This window comes from Scyliorhinus torazame, chromosome 9 (assembly GCF_047496885.1).
Source record: "Scyliorhinus torazame isolate Kashiwa2021f chromosome 9, sScyTor2.1, whole genome shotgun sequence".
Taxonomy (NCBI): domain Eukaryota; kingdom Metazoa; phylum Chordata; class Chondrichthyes; order Carcharhiniformes; family Scyliorhinidae; genus Scyliorhinus; species Scyliorhinus torazame.
The window spans coordinates 228,778,538-228,799,905 of record NC_092715.1 but is presented as its reverse complement, the minus strand read 5'-3'; the positions used below and the strand labels follow the sequence as shown (position 1 = coordinate 228,799,905).

Below are 21,368 nucleotides of genomic sequence, written 5' to 3'. Positions count from 1 at the left end.
CCAGAAAACATCGCAGGCTATAGGTGACTAAGTGAGTTAAAAACCGAAACAGGGAGGCCTCACCCTCCACGTTCTGGGAGACACTGAAGGCTGTGATCAGAGGGGAAATTATTGTTATGGGCCAGGGTTTAGAGAACCCCAAAGTGTATCATGGAGTTCACCTGACCCACAACTTTTAATAGATTGTGGTATGGGGAGCACAGGCTCACTCTACAAGAGTGGTACAGCAGAAATTGAAAAGTATTTGTTTAAAGCCAAATAATGTTTATTCTATGAACTCAAGTTAACCTTTTTAAAACATACAGTGAACATCTCATCAACCATTAATTCAAATACAACCCCCAAAGAATACAACACTAAGTAATCCTTACTTTCCTTTTAACATCCATAAACGTTAAAAAAAAAGTTAACAGAAGCTCATCCGGTTTAAATTCACTACTGAGAACAGTTATCACTCTGAATTCACCAAGTGATCAAGAGATAGGGCGGGATTCTCCCAGCCCCACGCACGCCGGAGAATCCCTGCAACCGCGCCACGCAGCACCAATGCCAGCATGCAATTCTCCTCGGAGCGGAGAATCGGCGCCATCACATTTGGCATGGCGCCGGTTGCGGGCCGCTCTACGTGGCAGGGCCGCCGATTCTCCGGCGCAGATGGGCCGAGCGGCCGCTCTAAAAAGGCAGAGTCCCGCCGTCCACACCTGGTCACAGGCGGCGAAAACTCTGCGCACAGTGTTGGGGGGGACGGCCTGGGGGGGGGGTGCCTCCGATGGGGCCTGGCCTCTCGATCCCCGGGCCTATTTTATTACGCGCCGGCACCTGAACTCCCGCGCCATGTTGTGTCGGGGCCAGCACGTCGAGGGAGGCCACCGCGCATGCGCGGGTTGGTGCAGCGCGCAGTTCGCACCGGAATGAGATGCTGGAGCGGCATGAACCGCTCCAGCACTGTGCTGGCCCCCTGTAGGGGTCGGAATCGGTAGTCCCAGTGGCCCGTCAACGCCATCGTGAAACGTGACAGCATTTCCAACGGCGTGGACACTCTGCCGCCGAATGGGAGAATCCCGCCCATAGACTTTACATGGCAGGGAGAACATTACACATTCTCTGGCTGACTGCAGCTCCAACACTGAAACAAAACCAAAAAAAGACACACCCAAACTTTTCTCAAAGTGAAAACTAAAAGCTGACAGACAGCCCAGCTCCACCCACACTCTGACATCACTGCAGTAATAAACACCCTTTTAAGAACATAAGAACTAGGAGCAGGAGTAGGCCATCTGGACGCTTGAGCCTGCTCCACCATTCAATGAGATCATGGCTGATCTTTTGTGGACTCAACTCCACTTTCCAGCCCGAACACAATAAACCATAATCCCTTTATTCTTCAAATAACTATCTATCTTTATCTTAAAAACATTTAATGAAGGAGCCTCTACTGCTCCACTGGGCAAGGAATTCCATAGATTCACAACCCTTTGGGTGAAGAAGTTCCTCCTAAACTCAGTCCTAAATCTACTTCCCCTTATTTTGAGGCTATGCCCCCTAGTTCTTCTTTCACCCGCCAGTGGAAACAACCTGCCCGCATCTATCCTATCTATTCCCTTCATAATTTTACATGTTTTTATAAGATCCCCCCGAATCCTTCTAAATTTCAACGAGTACAGTCCCAGTCTGCTCAACCTCTCCTCGTAATCCAACCCCTTCAGCCCTGGGATTAACCTTGTGAATCTTCTCTGCACACCCTCCAGCGCCAGTATGTCCTTTCTCAAGTAAGGAGAACAAAACTGAACACAATACTCCAGGTGTGGCCTCACTAACACCTTATACAATTGCAGCAGAACCTCCCTAGTCTTAAACTCCATCCCTCTAGCAATGAAGGCCCAAATTCCATTTGCCTTCTTAATCACCTGCTGCACCTGTAAACCAACTTTTTGCGACTCATGCACTAGCACACCCAGGTCTCTCTGAACAGCAGCATGTTTTAATATTTCATCATTTAAATAATAATCCCTTTTGCTGTTATCCCTGCCAAAATGATATCCTCACATTTGTCAACATTGTATACCATCTTCCAGACCCTAGCCCATTCACTTAGCCTATCCAAATCCCTCTGCAGACTTCCAGTATCCTCTGCACTTTTTGCTTTACCACTTATCTTAGTGTCGTCTGCAAACTTGGACACATTGCACTTGGTTCCCAACTCCAAATCATCTCTGTAAATTGTGAACAGTTGTGGGCCCAACACTGATCCCTGAGGGACACCACTAGCTACTGATTGCCAACCAGAGAAACACCGATTAATCCCCACTCTTTGCTTTCTATTAATTAACCAATCCTCTATCCATGCTACTACTTTCCCCTTAATGCCATGCATCTTTATCTTATGCAGCAACCTTTTGTGTGGCACCTTGTCAAAGGCTTTCTGGAAATCCAGATATACCACATCCATTGGCTCCCCGTTATCTACCGCACTGGTAATGTCCTCAAAAAATTCCACTCGATTAGTTAGACACGGCCTACTCTTTATGAACCCATGCTGCGTCTGCCCAATGGGACAATTTCCATCCAGATGCCTCGCTATTTCTTCCTTGATGATAGATTCCAGCATCTTCCCTACTACCGAAGTTAAGCTCACTGGCCTATAATTACCCGCTTTCTGCCTACCTCCTTTTTTAAACAGTGGTGTCACGTTTGCTAATTTCCAATCTGCCGGGACCACCCCAGAGTCTAGTGAATTTTGGTAAATTATCACGAGTGCATTTGCAATTTCCCTAGCCATCTCTTTTAGCACTCTGGGCTGCATTCCATCAGGGCCAGGAGACTTGTCTACCTTTAGCCCCATTAGCTTGCCCATCACTACCTTCTTGGTGATAACAATCCTCTCAAGGTCCTCACCTGTCATAGCCTCATTTCTATCAGTCACTGGCATGTTATTTGTGTCTTCCACTGTGAAGATCGACCCAAAAAACCTGTTCAGTTCCTCAGCCATTTCCTCATCTCCCATTATTAAATCTCCCTTCCTTCTCATCCTCTAAAAGGACCAATATTTACCTTAGCCACTCTTTTTTGTTTTATATATTTGTAGAAACTTTTACTATCTGTTTTTATATTCTGAGCAAGTTTAATCTCATTATCCATCTTACTCTTCTTTATAGCCTTTTTAGTAGCTTTCTGTTGCCCCCTAAAGATTTCCCAGTCCTCTAGTCTCCCACTAATCTTTGCTACTTTGTATGCTTTTTCCTTCAATTTGATACTCTCCCTTATTTCCTTAGATATCCACGGTCGATTTTCCCTCTTTCTACCGTCCTTCCTTTTTGTTGGTATAAACCTTTGCTGAGCACTGAAAAATCGCTTGGAAGGTTCTCCACTGTTCCTCAACTGTTTCACCATAAAGTCTTTGCTCCCAGTCTACCTTAGCTAGTTCTTCTCTCATCCCATTGTAATCTCCTTTGTTTAAGCACAAAACACTAGTGCTTTATTTTACCTTCTCACCCTCCATCTGTATTTTAAATTCCACCATATTGTGATTGCTCCTTCCAAGAGGATCCCTAACTATGAGATCCTGAATCAATCCTGTCTCATTACACAGGACCAGATCTAGGACTGCTTGTTCCCTCGTAGGTTCCATTACATACTGTTCTAGGAAACTATCGCGGATACATTCTATAAACTCCTCCTCAAGGCTGCCTTGACCTACCTGGTTAAACCAATCGACATGTAGATTAAAATCCCCCATGATAACTGCTGTACCATTTCGACATGCATCAGTTATTTATTTGTTTATTGCCTGCCCACCATAATGTTACTATTTGGTGGCCTATAGACTACTTCTATCAGTGACTTTTTCGTCTTACTATTCCTGATTTCCACCCAAATGGATTCAACCTTATCCTCCATAGCACCGATGTCATCCCTTACTGTTGCCTCGATGTCATCCTTAAATAACAGAGCTACACCACCTCCCTTACCATCCACTCTGTCCTTCCGAACAGTTTGATACCCTTTGATATTTAAATCTCAGTCGTGGCCATCCTTTAGCCATGTTTCAGTAATGGCCACTAAATCATAGTCATTCACGATGATTTGCGCCATCAACTCATTTACCTTATTCCGAATACTACAAGCATTCAGGTAAAGTACACTTATGTTGGCTTTTTAACCTCTGTTCTGAACCTTAACACCTCGATCAGTAACCTCTCCTAAGTTATATTTCCTCTTAACCTTTCTCGAAATTTTCCTTGTCGTTGAACCCATATCTTCATGCAACAACCTGCCGCATCGCTTACCATTAATATTTTCACTTCCCGTTTTATTCCTTTTCGTATTCCTGGTCCTATTCACTGAGCTCCCCTCAGTCACTGTACCTTGTACTGTCACCCTTTTTGATTTTTGACTATGGCTTCTCTGCCTTACACTTTCCCCCTTACTGCCTTTTGTTTCTGTCCCTGATTTACTACCTTCCAACTTCCTGCATTGGTTCCCATCCCCCTGCCACATTAGTTTAAACTCTCCCCAACAGCTCTAGCAAACAGCTCTAGGATATCTGTTCCAGTCCTGCCCAGGTGCAGACCGTCCGGTTTGTACTGGTCCCACCTCCCCCAGAACCGGTTCCAATGCCCCAGGAATTTCAATCCCTCCCTCTTGCACCATCTCTCGAGCCATGCATTCATCCTATCTATCCTGATATTCCTACTCTGACTAGCTCGTGGCACTGGTAGCAATCTTGAGATTACTACCTTTGAGGTCCTTCTTTTTAGTTTAACTCCTAACTCCCTGAATTCAGCTTGTAGGACCTCATCCTGTTTTTTTACCTATATCGTTGGTGCCTATGTGCACCACGACAGATGGCTGTTCGCCCTCCCCCTCCAGAATGTCCTGCAGCCGCTCCGAGACATCCTTGACCCTTGCACCAAGGAGGCAACATACCATCCTGGAGTCTCGATTGCGTCCGCAGAACCGCCTGTCTATTCCCCTTACAATTGAGTCCCCTATCACTGTAGCCCAGCCATTCTTCTTCCTGCCCAGCTGCGCAGTAGAGCCAGCCATGGTGCCATAAACTTGGCTGCTGCTGCCTTCCCCTGGTGAGCCATCTCCCTCAACAGTATCCAAAGCGGTATATCTGTTTTGCAGGGAGATGACCGCAGAGGACACCCGCACTGCCTTCCTACTCATGCTCTGTCTTTGGTCACCCATTTTTGATCTCCCTCAGTACCTTTCACCTGCGGTGTGACCAACTTGCTAGACGTGCTATCCACGACGTCCTCAGCATCGCGGATGCTCCAAAGTGAGTCCATCCGCAGCTCCAGAGCCGTCAAGCGGTGTAACAGGAGCTGCAACTGAACACACTTCTTGCACGTGAAGGAGCCTGGGACAGTGGACATGTCCCTGAGCTCCCACATCATGCTCCTGCATGACACGGGTCTGAGATCTCCTGCCATGTCTTAAACCTTCGGTTACAAAAACAAAGAACAAAGAAATGTACAGCACAGGAACAGGCCCTTCGACCCTCCAAGCCCGTGCCGACCATGCTGCCCGACTAAACTACAATCTTCTACACTTCCTGGGTCCGTATCCTTCTATTCCCATCCTATTCATATATTTGTCAAGATGCCCCTTAAATGTCCCTATCGTCTCTGCTTCCACTACCTCCTCCGGTAACGAGTTCCAGGCACCCACTACCCTCTGCATAAAAAACTTGCCTCGTACATCTACTCTAAACCTTGCCCCTCTCACCTTAAACCTATGCCCCCTAGTAATTGACCCCTCTACCCTGGGGAAAAGCCTCTGACTATCCACTCTGTCTATGCCCCTCATAATTTTGTAGACCTCTATCAGGTCTCCCCTCAACCTCCTTCGTTCCAATGAGAACAAACCGAGTTCATTCAACCGCTCCTCATAGCTAATGCCCTCCATACCAGGCAACATTCTGGTAAATCTCTTCTGCACCCTCCCGAAAGCCTCCACATCCTTCTGGTAGTGTGGTGACCAGAATTGAACACTATACTCCAAGTGTGGCCTAACTAAGGTTCTATACAGCTGCAACATGACTTGCCAATTCTTATACTCAATGCCCCGGCCAATGAAGGCAAGCATGCCGTATGCCTTCTTGACTACCTTCTCCACCTGTGTTGCCCCTTTCAATGACCTGTGGACCTGTACTCCTAGATCTCTTTGACTTTCAATACTCTTGAGGGTTCTACCATTCACTGTATATTCTCTACCTGCATTAGACCTTCCAAAATGCATTACCTCACATTTGTCCGGATTAAACTCCATCTGCCATCTCTCCGCCCAAGTCTCCAGACAATCTAAATCCTGCTGTATCCTCCGACAGTCCTCATCGCTATCCGCAATTCCACCAACCTTTGTGTCGTCTGCAAACTTACTAAACAGACCAGTTACATTTTCCTCCAAATCATTCTCCAAAACAACATTGGCTATTCTCCAGTCCTCCGGGACATCACCTGAAGACAGTGAGGATCCAAAGATTTCTGTCAAGGCCTCAGCAATTTCCTCTCCAGCCTCCTTCAGTATTCTGGGGTAGATCCCATCAGGCCCTGGGGACTTATCTACCTTAATATTTTTTAAGACACCCAACACCTCGTCTTTTTGGATCTCAATGTGACCCAGGCTATCTACACACCCTTCTCCAGACTCAACATCTACCAATTTCTTCTCTTTGGTGAATACTGATGCAAAGTATTCATTTAGTACCTCGCCCATTTCCTCTGGTTCCACACATAGATTCCCTTGCCTATCCTTCAGTGGGCCAACCCTTTCCCTGGCTACCCTCTTGCTTTTTATGTATGTGTAAAAAGCCTTGGGATTTTCCTTAACCCTATTTGCCAATGACTTTTCGTGACCCCTTCTAGCCCTCCTGACTCCTTGCTTAAGTTCCTTCCTACTTTCCTTATATTCCACGCAGGCTTTGTCTGTTCCCAGCCTTTTAGCCCTGACAAATGCCTCCTTTTTCTTTTTGACGAGGCCTACAATATCTCTCGTTATCCAAGGTTCCCGAAAATTGCCGTATTTATCCTTCTTCCTCACAGGAACATGCCGGTCCTGAATTCCTTTCAACTAACACTTGAAAGCCTCCCACATGTCAGATGTTGATTTGCCCTCAAACATCCGCCCCCAATCTATGTTCTTCAGTTCCCGCCTAATATTGTTATAATTAGACTTCTCCCAATTTAGCACATTCATCCTAGGACCACTCTTATCCTTGTCCACCAGTACTTTAATACTTACTGAATTGTGGTCACTGTTACCAAAATGCTCCCCTACTGAAACATCTACCACCTGGCCGGGCTCATTCCCCAATACCAGGTCCAGTACCGCCCCTTCCCTAGTTGGACTGGCTACATAGTGTTTTAAGAAGCCCCCCTGGATGCTCCTTACAAACTCCGCCCCGTCTAAGCCCCTGGCACTAAGTGAGTCCCAGTCAATATTGGGGAAGTTGAAGTCTCCCATCACCACAACCCTGTTGTTTTTACTCTTTTCCAAAATCTGTCTACCTATCTGCTCCTCTATCTCCCGCTGGCTGTTGGGAGGCCTGTAGTAAACCCCCAACATTGTGACTGCACCCTTCTTATTCCTGATCTCTACCCATATAGCCTCACTGCCGTCCGAGGTGTCCTCCTGCAGTACAGCTGTGATATTCTCCCGAACCAGTAGCGCAACTCCGCCTCCCCTTTTACATCCCCCTCTATCCCGCCTGAAACATCTAAATCCTGGAACGTTTAGCTGCCAATCCTGCCCTTCCCTCAACCAGGTCTCTGTAATGGCAATAACATCACAGTTCCAAGTACTTCAACAATTACAATTTCCCCAAAAAGTAAATAAATAAATAAACAACAATGAAAAAAATAAATATACATACCAATGAAAAAGAAAACAGAAACAATACTTACCAGTCACTTACCAGGGATAAAAAGCACTTCCTCCCCACCCAGCTTCGAATTCTCACCTAGATTCAAACTCCCAAACTCACTCTTGGTTCTGTCTCACTCTGGCTGTGTCTTCTCTGGCTCACTGGGAGAACTCATTTCTTAAAGGTACACCCACTACAGTTATTCTAGAAAAAACACCCATTTCTTAAAGGTACTCTCACATGACACTATAGCCTACAAGGCACATAGAGAAAGGGAAGAGAGGGCGGCCAGGCAACAGCTGATCGGCTCCACCTTGGAGGTTGACAGAAAGTATACCAAGGCCCTGACCATAGAGTGCTGGCAGAGAGGAAAAAGTTACAAATGGACTTTAACCTGCTATCCACCAGAAAAGCAGTGTACCAACTCCACCAGACACGGGGGACATTCTAGGAACACGGGGAAAAGGCTGGCCGCCTACTGGCCCACCAGCTGAGAAAGCAGGCAATAGCCCAGGTAAAGGATAGCAGAGGCAGACTGGTAGCGGAACATAAAGCGACCTTCTACTGAGGGCTGTACACCTCCGAGCCCCCCGGTGAGGATGTGGGGATGGAACAGTTCCTCGAGGGGGCTGGAAATACCAGTTTGGGAGAGGACAGATGGGGGGAACTGGAAGCACCAATAGATCTTGGAGAGCATCCATGCAGGCGGGGAAGGCACCGGACCCTGATGGGTTCCCGGAGGATTTCTATTAAAAAATCACGAGGGCCCTGGCCCCACATCTAAGGGACATGTTCGCTGACTCGCTGGCAAGGGGCACTTTGCCTCCTACACCAGCGCAGGAAACAATTTCATTGATACCCAAAAAGTCAAAGACCCGACGGAATGTGGATCATATCACTGCTAAATGTGGACGTGAGAATACTCGCAAACATTTTGGCCAAAAGGCTGGAGAGCTGCGTACCAGAGGTGATCGCAGAGGACCAAACGGGTTTTGTCAAGGGTAGGCAGCTCACAGCGAACATCAGGCGGCTGCTGAACGTAATTATGACCCCCCCCCCCCCCCCCCCCCCCCGCCCCCAGGGAGAGAACACCAGAGGCGATCGTCTCCCTGGACGCAGAAAAGGCATTCGACAGAGGCCTCCTCGAGGTACTGGAACATTTTGGGCCAGGAGCGGGATTCGCCGCCTGGGTGAGCGTTCGAACCAATCCCACCAGTTCTGAATACTTCCAGCTACAAAGAGGCACAATGCAGGGATGCCTGCTGTGCTCACTCCTGTTTGCACTAGCAATCGAACCACTGCCGATAGCCCTGCGGGATGCGAAAAGCTGGAGGGGCATCCAAAGAGGAGACAGAGAGCACAGAGTCTCACTCTATGCGGATGACCTGCTCCTATACATCTCAAAGCCACAAGAAGGACTGAAAGCAATCATGCAGATTCTGAAAGAGTTCGGAACCTTCTCAGGTTACAAACTCAACCTGCGCAAAAGTGAGGCATTCCCAGTGAACTGAAGCGGGGGAAGAACATAGCCGGAGGGGCTCCCATTTAAAATAGCCCAAAATAGATTCCGATACCTGGGGATCCAAATAGCCAGGAATTGGTCACAGATCCACAAGTGGAACATGACTAGCCTGGTGGAGGAAGTCAAAAAGGAACTACAAAGGTGGGGCTCACTCCCACTCTTCCTGACGGGGAAAGTGCAGACGATCAAAATAACTGTGCTGCTGAGATTCCTCTTCCTGTTTAGATCCACACCGATCATCATCCCCAAGGTCTTCTTCCGAAACGTAGACAGCTTATGACGTTTGTGTGTGTGTGTGTGGGGTGGGGGGGTGGTGTGGCAAGAATCCAAGAGACCCAAACCAACACTGCAAAGGAGGAAAATCAAGGGAGGCCTGGCAAGGGAACGACCCTCTGGACCCTGGCCACTGCACCATTCCCACCCCCTCGGCAAAATACACATCAAGCCCACTTGTCTAAGTGGGGGTTTCAGTGTCTATCTTCAAACATTGCCAAATGGTATCCCCGTTCATACACAGTAGAGGCCCTTCTGGTAATTGCAATAATCTGCAGTGTCATCCACACACTTAGACTCCGCAAATGGCAAAAAAAAGAGCCCCCCACTCCACGATATATACACTCCGAGCCCTCTTCTTTGGAATTCACCCAACTCAACAAACACTGTAATCGCTGACAAAATTAAAGACCGTATACCTCTGTAACTTTGATAGATTAAGTAGAAATGTGATGCTGCTATTTTGAAATCTTGTATTGTACATAAGTTCTTTTTGATATTTGCCAGCAGCATGAGAGTAGCTTAGATAGTGTTAGTTAGATATTCAATTGTGCAGAACAGTGAAATGTTTTATAGTGACCCGTTAGAAATTATGAATGTATGATGTGTTAATAAAAACGTTAGATAAATGCTCCAAAAACATAGGACAGAGTAGTGTAGAACCTGTCCTTGACCAAAGGTAACCGGCACGCCAGGGACGGATAAGGGATCAAGTGTGATCCACACGCTTAGTGTTCAAGATCAAGCGGATGGGATGTAGCCATCTCAGATGGCCACCTGCAAAGGACCATGGGAATTATGGCCAACCCAGGACTCAGACAGACTCAGAGCTTGTGTGTGTATTTGCAACCCAGATAGCTAGACGTGATCGAAATCCCCGCTCGTTTGCATTCTAATGGCCCTTTTCCCCAGAACAAAAGAACTGTACTCAGGTGACCGATACAGATACAGACTAATTGGCGCCACTCCCTTTACTCAGGGAGCCCAAACAGCCAACATCAATGACCGCTAAGGACACACCCAGCCATCAAGGCACCCGCCCCTTTATTGGCCAAAATCGAAGGCAGTGATCGAAGCCTGGCGAATTATTGGGTCCAAGTTAAGGACCACCTCAAAGAGCACGAAATCCCAGAGGGATAAGAAGAGACACAGCCATGTGCTCGGTCTCTCTTGGATCCGGCCTATGCCAACCCAAGTGCAGCATAACGACCAGACAGACAAGTTCAAGACTAACGATCGCTACCAGACGGATGAGCCCAGCACAAACAGAGCCACTTCTTCCACCCAGCCACGCAAGATCCGGACAAAGGCCTTGTCCATCTGCATAGAGCCGGTTGCCCTGAAGTTAAGTATAGGGGGTTATTGTAGTTGTTAGGTGTAGTTATGAATGTGAGATTATCTCTCCACACCACAACACAGGCCCCTTTATCGCTAAAACACCCCCCAGAAAGATAGATAGTTCAACCCAGAGCCCCCAGCACATGGACATGTGTGAGCCCATAAAGAGCTACGTGGCTGGATCTTCCACAGTCTTGGATGGGAAACGCATAACAGGTTGCGGTATCTATGTCGAGGACGCGCAGGGATGCGCCCTCGAGGAAATATCGTTAAAACTACCACTTAGGCGCGCAGGCAGCAGAGCTCGCGGCCATTGCATATATAGTTGAACACCCAGATTCCTTCCCCAGCCCAGCAGACATATACTCGGACAGCCTCTACATCTGCAACAGCCTCACGGAATTTCTGCCCCTGTGGAAAGCAAGAGAATTTGTTTCCGCAGACGGAAAACCCCTCTCCTCAGCCCCATTGCTCCGTCACATTTTAGAGCGAGCCCAGAACAGGACGTTTGGGATAATCAAAGTTCGCAGTCACCATCGTTCCTCCCCCCCTGGAAATGTGAAAGCCGACGCACTGGCTAAAGCAGGTTCCAGACACGGATATTGTTGGACACCCCCGGAAAGCGCACCAGTGAGTGCAGTTCAAGTCTCACAGACAAAGATCGAGGATCTAGTGGAGGCCCAGATGCAGGACAGCAATCTCAGGGAGATTGTAAAAGGGAAATATCCAGCTCCCTATGAGAGGTTTAGAAATGCACTGACCACACATGATGGTGTGGTGTTAAAAGACACCCTTTATGTGGTTCCTGAACAGGACAGGAATCAACTGATTTGTTTGTTCCATGATGGTCATGACATCAGGGACATTACAGCCCATCTCAAGCAGCTTTGTTGGTGGCCGAATTTAAAGGATGATGTAAAGCATTACATCGAGAATTGTCTTGTCTGTGCCCAGAATAATCCGGACAGATATGCCAAAAAGGCTCAACTCAGCCACACCCGACCTGTTAATGGCCCCTGGACTAACCTCCAGATCGATTTTATAGGCCCATTGCCCCCTTGCAGGAATGGCTATAAATATGTACTTGTGGTAATTGGCACATTTACAAAATGGGTGAAAGCATTCCCAGCCCGCACAAACACTGCAAAAACCACAGCCAATATTTTGGCCCACCATATCTTTACAAGATGGGGACTCCCCCGCAGCATTGAATCAGACCAAGGCTCCCATTTTACGGGACGTGTCATGCGGAACGTCCTCACGATATTTGGCATCACCCAAAAATTTCACATCGCATAGCACCCACAATCGAGTAGTATCGTGGAGCGCATGAATTGGACCCTAAAATCCACCCTCACAAAGATGGTCCAGCAGAACAACACCACTTGGGATTCAGTCCTCCCTTTTGCGCTGATGTTTTTGCGTAACACAATTTCAACTTCCACAGGTTACACCCCACACACCCTCATGACCGGACGCCCCATGAAAGGCACAGAATATTTGTTAGGTTTGGACCTGACCAGCCCCAAAGTGACGGCCCTCACACACGAGAAAGCAGTAGAACAATTCGTGGAAAATGTTCAAACGGCTAAACTAGCAGCCGCAGTAAAATTGGGCACCAGAAAGAAACAGAGCAAGGCTTGTTTCGACAAGACAGTGCATGCGACTGAGTACAGTATAGGACAGCAAGTTATGCTCTCTGTATATAACCCCAGCACATTCCTGTCACCAAAATACTCGGGTCCGCATTCCATTGCGGATAAAGTAAGCCCTTCCCTTTATAAAATAAAGTACCCCAACGGTAAGACTGCGTGGTTTCATATTAACCAGCTGAAGGCATATGGAACACAGTCGAACCACGCACACCACGTCATGCTCGACGCAGCACACCACACCCCGCCCACAGCCAACATAACCCTACCAACCCCCACCACGTCCAGCCCAGCCACGGACTCGACCTCGACTCCACCTCCGAAATATACAATCCGCCCCGGAACGCCCACAGACTGCAGCAGCAGAGACAGCAACTGTGACTCGGACGATATCCACAGCACGCCTCCCTACTATCCCCATGCAACAGGACCCACACCCAGCGATTTCGACTACGATCCAAATGATCCCTTCATGATCACTTTCCTGAACAAACCCCACCACCGACCACCACTTGTCCCCACACAGCTAGACACCAATTACTGGCACCGAGATAACTCGTTCAGACTCGTTCGCAACGACGAGAGCGACCCCACCTCACACCACGCAGCCCTTTCAGCCCTCATACACTCAAGTGTTTGGCACCCGGGAGAAGAGGACGACCTTGGGTCTGACTCCCAAACCAAGAACCCCTTTGTGACCCTGTTCGCAACCGAGAACTGAGGTGTCCAGGTGATGTTTTAAAAGGAATCGCTTGGGAGAAGTGTTGTCCTTTCTGATGGAACCTGCAGAATGTTTTATGTTGTTTGTAAATTTGTTAAATGTTGTATGTCCGACAGGAGAATATTTTCTCACTACCCCACGCCTATTCGGCCGAAACCTCTGAGGACTTGCCTACAGAGACTCACCATTGCCAGACACCGGTTCAGCAGAAACCTCTGAGAGCTTGTCTGCAGAGACTGGTTAAGGAACCAGATGCCCGTTCGTAACTGCCCTTCTGGTTCGAAGAATAGAACCACTACGGCAGCCCCACCACGATGACTACATTTTTGCCCGTTCTTGTCGGTTGCTCAGGCAGTGGAGAAACGGCTTGGGACCCGCCCTGCCTGGGAACCTCCCCTCTGGTCAACTACGCTCGGGTAGGAGAGACACAGCATTGGTAGCCGTCCTACCCGCGGACTCCATCCAACTCTTACCCATCGCGGCCCATACGCACCTCATTTTGGCATTTCAGTTCAAAAAGTTTTGTTTTGTTTTAGGGAACCTTTAGGTCACCGACCATATGCTATTTACATCCTGAAACATTTGGATGGTAAATCGCACAGTCTGCGAGACGGCTCGCACTGGTTCATTACTGGGAAGTGTCTTGTCCTAAAATTCGATTTTTGAAAAAAAAAAGAGGGAGTCACACATAGTGACCAATTATAAAGGGAGTAATTGGCACTACAGGACAGACACACTATCGTACGAGATATTAAGCAAAGATAGTTACAGACACGATGCTTGTTTCCACAGAACTCCAGAAGCTCCAGGACCGGAGAAGAGAAGAAAGAAAAGGAAAAAGAGACATGAGGACTTCCTTCACATGGATCACCCTCATGATTATGGACTTTTGGTTGCGCGTGAATGCGAACCCCATGACTTCAAGCCCCCCCAGCCGTTAATGTTTTACTTCCCCGCAGTACCCAGAACCCAGTCACCAGCGACACCACATCACCATGGTGTGCCAGGTTTATAACCTGGTACTCTCTGTCCAATGTAATCAAAACATTACTAGCATTAACGATACTCTGCTGCTTAGTGCAGACTATGCGTCTACGGAAATGGAGATGGAGAGCCTATCGCCCTTGAACCCCGGTATATAGGATCAGATCCCCTATGTTCGGATACGACCAGACCCCCGACCCCCGCGATCTATAATAAAGTGCATTCACTTGCGTTTATTGTAAATAAAGAAATGTAAAGAACTGTTCATGAGCAAATTGTATGATCCTGAGCTTGCCTGCCAAGCGAGGATAGACTGTGTATGAAATGCTATGATTTTGTTGTATGATTGAGGAAGATAGGATAATGAAATGTTTAAGTGAGTGTAGTGTATTAAGAATAGTTAGAGGTTCCCAGTTTATTGTTTTGTAATGCATGTGCCTGTTTGACATAGCGCCCTTAGAATTGTTAGTTAAAATTTTTTGCATAGCTATGGTCAGTGTAGAGGCCATGAAGGAAGTGTCCCCCCAGGTCAGGGAATGGAAAGCAACATAGTTATGTGATCCTTCACGCTTCACGTTAGGATCACAAGGAGGAAATGTAGCCAGTTAAAATGGCTAACTCCCGATTTAGAATGGCTAACTCCCGATTTAAAATGGCGAACGGCATAGGCTGATGGGAAAGTCAGCCACCAGGACACAAACAAGCAGCTGTGGGTTGAGTGTGTATTTACCTCTGGAAAGGCCAGACAAGATCGATACCGGCAACCATCAGAATAACAAAACACCAGCCATCTGCATATTAATGAGCAATCCCCGGGAACAATGAGCAACATTTAGATACATAAAGCCAACCCAGACTCTTTGGCGCCAGCAGAAGCCTACACAATGGGAGGTGAACGACCACCTCAAGACCGCCCATCGATCAAGGAATCGCTCCAGCGTTGGAGAAAATCGAACCAAGTGATTGGGACAAAGTCCAATCACTTGGAACCAGGTACAGGGTCCGCCCCGAAAGGCGGGAAGCCCCTGGGGACTATAAGAATCAAGCCCAAGTTCAAATCAGCCCTCTGCTTCTCTGCTTGACCGGATCACTCAGCAACGCGAACCAACCCTTGACTGACCGGTCCAGCCATCGCTGATATCTCGTAAGTCTTACTTCAATGCTCGCTACGGGATAGGTGCTCCTAGCTACCAATCTGTACCAACTTCGAATCCCGCAGGCTCAGAACCCGAACGAAAGGCCATTCGTTTCCCTGACCTGGTGGGCCAGTTCCAAGTTAAGTATTGGCCTGTTGGTCGTAGAAGTAGCTTAGACATAGAATTTATACATGAGTAGTGATTGCTGTGTATAATAAATGTGCTTTGATTTAAACCTTACTAAGCGGTGTATTGGATTACTGATCATTACTCGGACTTGAACCACGTGGCGGTATCAGAAAGATACCTGGCGACTGAAGAGCAAAGGTGATAAAACAGAGCAATTAAACTAAGGCAAAAGTTAGCAACAGTTTAACTTGTAGTGTTTTGTGTTGCAAGTCAAAGTAATCCTAGTGTGTAAATAAACCATCTTTGAACTTGAACTGACAAACTGGTTGTATGGTCCTTTGATGGATATCCGGTAAAGCCTTGTGGTGGTATCATTTGATACCTGGCGACTCTAAAGAGCATCATTATTAATTGGCAACAGTAGGACCAGTCCCAAACCAACCTTTGACGCGTCCGTCAAAATGTTCGTATTTTTCACTGGGTCAAAAAAAGTCAGGACTTGCGCTGTTGTTAATGATATTTGCAATGCTTGTCATTCCTTTTCATGCATAGTAGACCATTGGAATATTGCGCCTTTCTTGATAGTTTCTCGGAGGTGTGCAGATTTCGCTGCAAGATTGGGAATAAATTTTCCAACAAAATTTATCATCCCGAACATCCTTAATATACCTTTTTTATCATTGGGACATGGCATCTGCAATATGGCCTTTATTTAATATTGATCAGGCTGAACGTCTTGTGTAGAAAGCATATCTCCCAGGAACATGATGCTGTCCACACCAATTTGACATTTAGTCTTGTTCAACTTTAAGCCATTCTTTTTAATGCTCTTCGGGACCCTGAGAAGCCTTTTGTCATGTTCTTCCCATGTTGATCCCCAGATGATTTTGTCATCAACATGAACTCGGACTGTTTAACAACCTCCTTACCTTGCAGGTCAGCTGGGAGCGGGAGAGAGAGAGAGCCGGGACATTGAAAACAGCGCGGGAGATTTAAAAAGCGCGGGAGCTGCGAGTCAGAGCGGAGAGTTTAAAAGTTTGCGGCCTGAGAGCGGTATGTACTGTTTAACAACCTCCTTACCTTGCAGGTCAGCTGTTAGTTTTGGGAGATCAGTTTAGAGAGTAGGCCTATTGGCTGACTAAATCAGGAAGGATACAAAAGGTGTGGCTGAAGTGCCTTTAGAAAAGGAGTGCTGGAAGCAAACAGAGTGTATCTGAGTTTGGGTAAGGCTGAGTTCGGGTAAGAGGTGAGTGAGGGCTGTGTTTTTTGGGAGTTTGGTGTTTGGGGTTGAGTTTCCAAAGAAAAAAAAAATCCAATTAATTAAGTAAATTAATTAACTAGTTAAGGGAATTTGGTGCTCATCTTAAGGAGGTGCAGAGAAGCAGACCTGTGAGGGAGTCTCGGGAGCAATTACATCACAGCCAGCAGGTAAGTGATTGGCTTGTGACTGGTAAGTGATTTTTCTCTCTTTGACTTTCTCTTAGCTGTGTAGTGTAGTTCAAATTTAACTTCAGGTTTAAGTTATGGCAGGTGAGCTCAGACCCGTGTCATGCTCCTCTTGTGAGATGTGGCAAGTCAGGGACCCTTCTGGTGTCCCTGACTCCTTCATCTGCAAGAAGTGTGTCCAACTGCAGCTCCTGTTAGACCGCTTGACGGCTCTGGAGCTGCGGATGGACTCACTTTGGAGCATCCGCGATGCTGAGGAAGTTGTGGATAGCACATTCAGTGAGTTGGTCACACCGCAGATTAAAATTACTGAGGCAGATAGGGAATGGGTGACCAACAGACAGAGGAAGAGTAGGAAGGCAGTGCAGGGATCCCCTGCGGTCATCTCCCTCCAAAACAGATTTACCGTTTTGGAAACAGTTGAGGGAGATGGCTCACCAGGGGAAGGTGGCAGCAGCCAGGTTCATGGCACCGTGGCTGGCTCTGCTGCACAGAAGGGCAGGAAAAAGAGTGGCAGAGCTATAGTGATAGGGGATTCAATTGTAAGGGGAATAGACAGGCGTATCTGCGGACGCAAACGAGAATCCATGTTGGTATGTTGCCTCCTGGTGCAAGGGTCAAGGATGTCTCGGAGCGGCTGCAGGGCATTCTGGAGGGGGAGGGTGAACAGCCAGCTGTCGTGGTGCATATGGGCACCAACGATATATGTAAAAAACGGGATGAGGTCCTACAAGCTGAATTTAGGGAGTTAGGAGTTAAACTAAAAAGTAGGACCTCAAAGGTAGTAATCTCAGGATTGCTACCAGTGCCACGTGATAATCAGAGTAGGAATGACAGGATAGCTAGGATGAATGCGTGGCTTGAGAGATGGTGCAGGAGGGAGGGTTTCAAATTCCTGGGACATTGGGACCGGTTCTGGGGGAGGTGGGACCTGTACAAATCGGACGGTCTGCATCGGAGTGGGACCAGAACCAATGTTCTCGGGGGTGTGTTTGCTAGTGCAGTTGGGGATGGTTTAAACTAATGTGGCAGGGGGATGGGAACCGATGTAGGAAGTCAGTGGGGACGGAAACAAAAGGCCGGAAGGGTGAGTGTGTAAAGCATGACCATAGAAAGCATGGCAGAGAGCAAGGAAAGTCTACATTAAACTGCATTTATTTCAATGCAAGGGGCCTGACGGGCAAAGCGGATGAACTCAGGGCATGGATGGGCACATGGGACTGGGATATTATAGCTATGACTGAAACATGGCTAAGGGAGGGGCAGGACTGGCAACTCAATGTTCCGGGGTACAGATGCTATAGAAAGGATAGAACAGGAGGCAAGAGAGGAGGGGGAGTGGCGTTTTTGATTAGGGAGAACATCACGGCAGTACTTAGAGGGGATATATCCGAGGGTTCGCCCACTGAGTCTATATGGGTGGAACTGAAAAATAAGAAGGGAGAGATCACCTTGATAGGACTGTACTACAGGCCCCCAAATAGTCAGCGGGAAATTGAGGAGCAAATATGTAAGGAGATTACAGATAGCTGCAAGAATAATAGGGTGGTAATAGTAGGGGACTTTAACTTTCCCAACATTGACTGGGACAACCATAGCATTTGTTGAGTGTATTCAGGAGGAATTTCTCATTCAGTATGTGGATGGACCGACTAGAGAGGGGGCAAAACTTGACCTCGTCTTGGGAAATAAGGAAGGGCAAGTGACAGAAGTGTTAGTGAGGGATCACTTTGGGACAAGTGACCATAACTCCATTAGTTTTAAGATAGCTATGGAGAATGATAGGTCTGGCCCAAGAGTTAAAATTCTTAATTGGGGCAAGGCCAATTTTGATGGTAGCAGACAGGAACTTTCAGAGGTAGATTGGGGGAGACTGTTGGCAGGCAAAGGGACGGCTGGTAAATGGGAGGCTTTTAAAAATGTGTTAACCAGGGTTCAGGGTAAGCACATTCCCTTTACGGTGAAGGGCAAGGCTGGTAGAAGTAGGGAACCCTGGATGACTCGAGATATTGAGACTCTGGTCAAAAAAAAGGAGGCATATGACGTACATAAACAACTGGGATCAAGTGGATCCCTTGAAGAGTATAGAGATTGTCGAAATAGAGTTAAGAGGGAAATCAGGAGGGCAAAAAGGGGACATGAAATTGCTTTGGCAAATAATGCAAAAGGAGAATCCAAAGAGCTTCTACAGATACATAAAGGGAAAAAGAGTAACTAGGGACAGAGTAGGACCTCTTAAGGATCAACAAAGACATCTATGTGCAGAGCCACAAGAGTTGGGTGAGATCCTGAATGAATATTTCTCATCGGTATTCACGGTGGAGAAAGGCATGGATGTTAGGAAACTAAGGGAAATAAATAGTGATGTCTTGAGAAGTGTGCATATTACAGAGGAGGAGGTGCTGGAAGTCTTAAAGCGCATCAAGGTAGATAAATCCCCGGGACCTGATGAAATGTATCCCAGGATGTTGAGGGAGGCTAGGGAGGAAATTGCGGGTCCCCTAACAGAGATATTTGAATCATCGGCAGCCACAGGTGAGGTGCCTGAAGATTGGAGAGTGACGAATGTTGTGCCCTTGTTTAAGAAGGGCAGCAGGGAAAGGCCTGGGAACTACAGACCGGTGAACCTAACGTCTGTAGTAGGTAAGTTGCTAGAAGGTATTCGGAGAGACAGGATCTACAAGCATTTAGAGAGGCAAGGACTGATTCGGGGCAGTCAGCATGGCTTTGTGCATGGAAAATCATGTCTCACAAATTTGATTGAGTTTTTTGAGGGGGTGACCAAGAAGGTAGATGAGGGCAGTGCAGTAGACGTTGTCTACATGGACTTTAGCAAAGCCTTTGACAAGGTACCGCATGGTAGGTTGTTGCAGAAGGTTAAAGCTCACGGGATCCAGGGTGAGGTTGCCAAGTGGATTCAAAATTGGCTGGACGACAGAAGACAGTGGTTGTAGAGGGTTGTTTTTCAAACTGGAGGCCTGTGACCAATGGTGTGCCTCAGGGATCGGTGCTGGGTCCACTGTTATTTGTGATTTATATTAATGATTTGGATGAGAATTTAGGAGGCATGGTTAGTAAGTTTGCAGATGACACCAAGATTGGTGGCACAGTGGATAGTGAAGAAGGTTATCTAGGATTGCAACGGGATCTTGATCAATTAGGCCAGTGGGCCGACGAATGGCAGATGGGAGTTTAATTTAGATAAATGTGAGGTGATGCATTTTGGCAGATCGAATCAGGCCAGGACCTACTCAGTTAATGGTATGGCATTGGGGAGAGTTATAGAACAAAGAGATCTAGGAGTACAGGTTCATAGCTCCTTGAAGGTGGAGTCGCAGGTGGACAGGGTGGTGAAGAAGGCATTCGGCATGCTTGGTTTCATTGGTCAGAACATTGAATACAGGAGTTGGGACGTCTGGTCACCCTATTATAGAAAGGATATTATTAAACTAGAAAGAGTGCAGAAAAGATTTACTAGGATGTTACCGGGACTTGTTGGTTTGAGTTATAAGGAGAGGCTGGATAGACTGGGACTTTTTTCCCTGGAGCGTAGGAGGCTTAGAACATAGAACATAGAACAATACAGCGCAGTACAGGCCCTTCGGCCCACGATGTTGCACCGAAACAAAAGCCATCTAACCTACACTATGCCATTATCATCCATATGTTTATCCAATAAACTTTTAAATGCCCTCAATGTTGGCGAGTTCACTACTGTAGCAGGTAGGGGTGATCTTATAGAGGTTTATAAAATAATGAGGGGCATAGATAAGGTAGATAGTCAACATCTTTTCCCAAAGGTAGGAGAGTCTAAAACTAGAGGGCATAGGTTTAAGGTGAGAGGGGAGAGATTCAGAAGGGCCCAGAGGGGCAATTTCTTCACTCAGAGGGTAGTGAGTGTCTGGAATGGGCTGCCAGAGGTAGTAGTAGAGGCGGGTACAATTGTGTCTTTTAAAAAGCATGTAACTACATGGGTAAGATGGGTATAGAGGGTTATGGACCAAGTGCGGGCAACTGGGACTAGCTTAATGGTAAAAACTGGGCGGCATGGACTGGTTGGGCCGAAGGGCCTGTTTCCATGCTGTAAACTTCTATGATTCTATGATTCCTGGAATCCTTTCAACTATGTGCTCCATGGCACGATGGAAAATTACTGAAGCAAAAATTATACCAAATGGCATCCTTAAGAAGCAATACCTTCCGAAAGGTGTGTTGAGCGTACATAGCTGTGTGCTTTCTTTGTCTAATTTAAACTGCCAGAAGCCTTGTGAAGCGTTTAATTTATTGAAACAAGTTG

General features: G+C 47.1%; 1 protein-coding gene and 1 long non-coding RNA gene across 8 annotated transcripts in view; one reads left to right on the top strand and one right to left on the bottom strand.

Moving 5' to 3' along the window:
* LOC140429756 (uncharacterized) overlaps positions 1 to 15,736 on the top strand; it is a 64,312-nt gene extending 48,576 nt beyond the window's left edge. The window contains exon 2 of the long non-coding RNA XR_011949184.1: positions 14,169 to 15,736. This is a non-coding gene — a long non-coding RNA (uncharacterized lncRNA). The remainder of the gene's footprint in view (positions 1 to 14,168) is intronic.
* frem1a (Fras1 related extracellular matrix 1a) overlaps positions 1 to 21,368 on the bottom strand; it is a 765,391-nt gene that overhangs the window by 528,704 nt on the left and 215,319 nt on the right. The gene's annotated exons all lie outside the window — the stretch shown is intronic.